This window comes from Amphimedon queenslandica, unplaced genomic scaffold, assembly GCF_000090795.2.
Source record: "Amphimedon queenslandica unplaced genomic scaffold, v1.1 AMPQUscaffold_13360, whole genome shotgun sequence".
Classification (NCBI taxonomy): domain Eukaryota; kingdom Metazoa; phylum Porifera; class Demospongiae; order Haplosclerida; family Niphatidae; genus Amphimedon; species Amphimedon queenslandica.
The window spans coordinates 16,643-23,402 of record NW_003546404.1 but is presented as its reverse complement, the minus strand read 5'-3'; the positions used below and the strand labels follow the sequence as shown (position 1 = coordinate 23,402).

The following is a 6,760-nucleotide window of genomic DNA, read 5'->3' as shown; positions in this document are numbered from 1 at the left end:
ACAAGATGAAAGTCCAGCTATGACAGCATTACCAACAATCACAGAAACACAACTAATTACAACAACTGAAACAATCAGTAGTTGTGCTGACGGTAAGTTATAATAATCAGGACATACAGTGAACATATTGTTCATTAGGTTATTCCTCATGTATTACCACAACAATGTTACAATCAACAGATGTAGGATCCATTAGTGGTTAGTTAATACATTAAGTGTATCTTATCTATTACACACACACAGTTGCTATTGCTGTTCCTATCACTGGTCTATTAACTGGACTCATTACTGCAATAATTACTAGTATCATTGTATGTTTAATAATGAAAAAGAGAGGGACTACAATACAAAATAAAACTCCAGTAGGAGGAGGAGGAGAAGCAGCAGTTATTGGTCCAATATATGATTTACCAACAATCAATACTGAACAACAAGAACAAATTATTGATACTAAACTTAACACTGCATATGGACAAGCTAATATATAAAATAAAAAATAAAAAGTCAATAATCTCTATAAACCTGTTACATAATGTAACCTATCTGCAAGCAAATTACATGTGTATTCTAGTATTTCGTTGACTAAGACTGAAGGTACATGTAATCATGCATGCACAGCATATGCTTAATTGTTATGATAGCACGAGTACACCACAAGTAGGTGTAACCCTTGTTGGCACAGAGAAGAACAACTGATTACTGTTTATGTATCATAACAGCATTTCAGCTCTTAATTCTCTTATTGATACTAATGGCTACTACTGGTATCTACTGGTGTCTTGTATTGACTGAATGTTTGAGTCTTGTTACATGTGGTGAGTTAATAATATTATTGTACTGGACTATTATTAAAACTGTATAGCATCATTGGTACAAACTATTCCACCATACCCTACTCCTGTGTGTCCTGGTGGTAGATTAGTGCTCACTTGTACAGCTAGTACTAGTGGTCCACTGGTGTGGATAGGAGATTTTGGTACTGTACGTGCTATAGCCAGTAACGGCAATCCAATAATAGTTGATAGTTTCAATGTAACAGCTGAACTAGTTGATGGTGTAACAGTAAGTTATGCTACTAATGGATCGGTACCAGTGCAACTGAATGGAACTAATGTTAGGTGTTCAGATGATGCTGGAATTAGCTACAGTATAGTAGCTATTAATGTAACAGGTATTGTATTACACTCATTATCATTTTTAATGTTACATTATTCAGATATACCAGGAACAGTTACTAATATAAAAATTAGTCTTAACAATACCTTATTCTTGATTAATTGGAATGCTTCAGGATCATGTATAGACCACTATAATGTTACTATCAATAGTAACAGTACACATAATGAATCCAGGACTACTAACAACACCAATATAACTATTGGTACTCTTATTATTGGTACTAATTATTCATTTATTATTATTCCTATTGATACTATTGGAAGAGAAGGACCTCCTTCATCATTAATACAGTATATATGGAATGGTAAGTATTATATACACACACACACTCATTGTATTTCTTATAGTACCAGCTCAAGTTGTTAATATTAGTTGGTATCAGATATCAACTGATAGTATTACAATATGGTGGAATAATAATGAAGTAAATTAAAACATTATTTATGATAATAATAAATTTTATTAGGATACTACAACATTACGTCCTCCTATTGAGTATTACATTATTAATGTATACATTACAACAATTTGTATTAATAGTTGTTCTGTGTACAGTTATAATGTAACAGATACTAATACTACTATTACTGGACTATCTCCTATTAATGAATACTACACTGTTACTATCATACCTGTTAATGTTATTGGATATGGACCATCAGTCACTGTTAATGGTATATAGCATCAGTACCTAATATAATGTATAGATACATATTATTACTATAGTCAGTATAACCACTACTACATCAAGTATCACTAACATTATGATGAGTACTACTGAGTATATCACAACACAAGATATAAGCTCAGCTATGACAGCATTACCAACAATCACAGAAACACAATTAATTACAACAACTGAAACAATTATAAGCAGTTATATCGAGAGTAAGTTATAATATATAATACGTATTAGTTAAAGCACTGTTGAGAGTAGGTTACAGAAATTATTGCACTCGGGGCGGTCGAGAGGAAATGTAGCACGAGGCGAAGCCGAGTGCTACATTTTCGTCGAGACCGTCCCGAGTGCAATAATTTCTGTAATCTACGAATCAACAGTGCTTTGATTGGTTTGTAGTGGTGCGTGGGTGGATCAAATGAAATTTCAAAAGTCGCAGCAGGTCGCCAGTGCAAGACGATCAGATCTCATTTATCACTATTATTATTGTTACATGTCTAGTGTATGTAGCTGAGGCTGTTATTTGCCTCTATCAAAGCTTGTGGTTAACAGGAAAGCCCATACATATTGTGTACTGTGCAGTACTATATAGTGACGAGACTAAGTACTATATATTCCACACAGTGCTACATTTTCCTACCGTGCAGTTATTGGAAGTTGTAGCACTGGCAGCGCCTTTGATCCGCCCACGCACCATACTACAAATGCATATATACAGTGAACATACTGTTCATTAGGTTGTTCCTTATGCATTACGACAACAATGTCACAATCAACAGATTTGGGATCCATTAGTGGTTAGTTAATACATTAAGTGTATCTAATCTATTACACACACACACAGTTGCTATTGCTGTACCTATCACTGGTCTATTAACTGGACTCATTACTGCAATAATTACTAGTATCATTGTATGTTTAATAATGAAAAAGAGAGGGACTACAATACAAAATAAAGCTCCAGTAGGAGGAGGAGGAGAAGCAGCAGTTATTGGTCCAATATATGATTTACCAACAATCAATACTGAACAACAAGAACAAATTATTGATACTAAACTTAACACTGCATATGGACAAACTAATATATAAAATAAATTAAAACTCAACAATCTCTATGCATCAATGTAATGTACAGCTTGCAACTGAGCAAATATTAAATTGCCTAAGGTTTAATATTCACATGTACTCAACTACTCATGCATGCACAGGATATGCTTAATTGTTATGATAGCATGAGTACAATCACAAGTAGGTGTAACTGTTGTTGGCACAGAGAAGAACAACAGCAATAGTCAGACAAGTAACTGCTTACTGTTTATGTATCACAACAGTATTTCAGTTCTTATTTTTCCTACTGATACTAATGGCTACTACTAGTATCTACTGGTATCTTGTATTGATTGGATGTTTGAGTCTTGTATCTGGTAAGTTCATAATTCACTGACATTATATTAGTATGCAATTAGGAGAAGCAGTATTGACTCAAAGCTCTCCACCTTATACTCCAGTATGCCCTAATGATGAACTAGTAGTTACTTGTGTAACTAATGGAACTGTGGCTAGTACCTTTTGGAGACATAGTAGTTCTAGTACTTCAGGAAGAGTAACTAATGCTATAAGATCAACTACAACTGGTAGTGGTGGTCTTCTTGCACTCAGTGTTACTGATATTGTGAATAATACATTGACTAGTACTGGTACTATACAATCACTAGATGCATCATTAAATGAAACCACGATTGGCTGTTCAGCTACTCTTTTAAATGAAGCTTTTGTTACATTCACCATCAAAATGACAGGTAATAGATAATTTTATAATTTTATTATAGCTAATACTTTATATGAATAGGTCCACCAGTATCGGTATCAATTGTTAATATAACTTTTAATCCCATTAACAATAGTGCACTAACAATGAGTTGGTCATTATACACACAGGATTACAATTGCAGTATAAATGAGTACAATATCACAATATACAGCAATGGGACAGACTTTAAACAGGAGTCTGTAAATGATATTACATCATATACTATTGATACTCTTATTATGGGTAATAATTATTCATTTATTATTATTCCTATTGATACTATTGGAAGAGAAGGACCTCCTTCATCATTAATACAGTATATATGGAATGGTAAGTACTATACACACACACACTCATTGTATTTCTTATAGTACCAGCTCAAGTTGTTAATATTAGTTGGTATCAGATATCAACTGATAGTATTACAATATGGTGGAATAACAATAAAGTAAGTTGAAATTATTGTTATTTATGATAATAATAAATTTTATTAGGATACTACAACATTACGTCCTCCTATTGAGTATTACATTATTAATGTATACATTACAACAATTTGTATTAATAGTTGTTCTGTGTACAGTTATAATGTAACAGATACTAATACTACTATTACTGGACTATCTCCTATTAATGAATACTACACTGTTACTATCATACCTGTTAATGTTGTTGGATATGGACCATCAGTCACTGTTAATGGTATATAGCATCAGTACCTAATATAATGTATAAATACATATTATTACTATAGTCAGTATAACCACTACTACATCAAGTATCACTAACATTATGATGAGTACTACTGAGTATATCACAACACAAGATAAAAGCCCAGCTATGACAGCATTACCAACAATCACAGAAACACAGCTAATTACAACAACTGAAACAATAATAAGAAGTTACATTGAGAGTAAGTTATAATAATCAATACATACAGTGAGTATATTGTTCATTAGGTTATTCCTTATGCATTACCACAACAATGTCACAATCAACAGATGTAGGATCCATTAGTGGTTAGTTAATACATTAAGTGTATCTAATCTATTACACACACACACAGTTGCTATTGCTGTACCTATCACTGGTCTATTAACTGGACTCATTACTGCAATAATTACTAGTATCATTGTATGTTTAATAATGAAAAAGAGAGGGACTACAATACAAAATAAAGCTCCAGTAGGAGGAGGAGGAGAAGCAGCAGTTATTGGTCCAACATATGATTTACCAACAATCAATACTGAACAACAAGAACAAATTATTGATACTAAACTTAACACTGCATATGGACAAACTAATATATAAAATAAATTAAAACTCAACAATCTCTATGCATCAATGTAATGTACAGCTTGCAACTGAGCAAATATTAAATTGCCTAAGGTTTAATATTCACATGTACTCAACTACTCATGCATGCACAGCATATGCTTAATTGTTATGATAGCATGAGTACAATCACAAGTAGGTGTAACTGTTGTTGGCACAGAGAAGAACAACAGCAATAGTCAGACAAGTAACTGCTTACTGTTTATGTATCACAACAGTATTTCAGTTCTTATTTTTCCTACTGATACTAATGGCTACTACTGGTATCTACTGGTGTCTTGTATTGACTGGATGTTTGAGTCTTGTATCTGGTAAGTTCATAATTCACTGACATTATATTAGTATGCAATTAGGAGAAGCAGTATTGACTCAAAGCTCTCCACCTTATACTCCAGTATGCCCTAATGATGAACTAGTAGTTACTTGTGTAACTAATGGAACTGTGGCTAGTACCTTTTGGAGACATAGTAGTTCTAGTGCTATAGGAAGAGTAACTAATGCTATAAGATCAACTACAACTGGTAGTGGTGGTCTTCTTGCACTCAGTGTTACTGATATTGTGAATAATACATTGACTAGTACTGGTACTATACAATCACTAGATGCATCATTAAATGAAACCACGATTGGCTGTTCAGCTACTCTTTTAAATGAAGCTTTTGTTACATTCACCATCAAAATGACAGGTAATAGAAAATTTTATAATTTTATTATAGCTAATACTTTATATGAATAGGTCCACCAGTATCAGTATCGATTGTTAATATAACATTTAATCCCATTAGCAATAGTGCACTAACAATGAGTTGGTCATTATACACACAGGATTACAATTGCAGTATAAATGAGTACAATATCACAATATACAGCAATGGGACAGACTTTAAACAGGAGTCTGTGAATGATATTACATCATATACTATTGATACTCTTATTACTGGTAATAATTATTCATTTATTATTATTCCTATTGATACTATTGGAAGAGAAGGACCTCCTTCATCATTAATACAGTATATATGGAATGGTAAGTACTATATACACACACACACACTCATTGTATTTCTTATAGTACCAGCTCAAGTTGTTAATATTAGTTGGTATCAGATATCAACTGATAGTATTACAATATGGTGGAATAACAATAAAGTAAGTTGAAATTATTGTTATTTATGATAACAATAGATTCCATCAGGATACTACAACATTACGTCCTCCTATTGAGTATTACATTATTAATGTATACATTACAACAATTTGTATTAATAGTTGTTCTGTGTACAGTTATAATGTAACAGATACTAATACTACTATTACTGGACTATCTCCTATTAATGAATACTACACTGTTACTATCATACCTGTTAATGTTATTGGATATGGACCATCAGTCACTGTTAATGGTATATAGCATCAGTACCTAATATGATGGTTAGATACATATTATTACTATAGTCAGTATAACCACTACTACATCAAGTATCACTAACATTATGATGAGTACTACTGAGTATATCACAACACAAGATAAAAGCTCAGCTATGACAGCATTACCAACCATCACGATTACAATGACTGAAACAATCAGTAGTTGTACTGACAGTAAGTTATAATGATCAGGACACAGTGAACATATTGTTCATTAGGTTCTTCTTCATGCATTACCACAACAATGTCCCAATCAACAGATGAAGGATCCATTAGTGGTTAGTTAATACATTAAGTGTATCTAATCTATTACACACACACAGTTG

The 6,760-nt window shown here is 32.6% G+C and overlaps 1 long non-coding RNA gene across 1 annotated transcript; it reads left to right on the top strand.

Moving 5' to 3' along the window:
• On the top strand, positions 1-284 carry LOC109582739 (uncharacterized). Its single transcript, XR_002185206.1, has 3 exons — positions 1-92; positions 139-198; positions 244-284. It is a non-coding gene; the product is annotated as an uncharacterized LOC109582739 (long non-coding RNA).
• Positions 285-6,760: the final 6,476 nt, after the last annotated feature.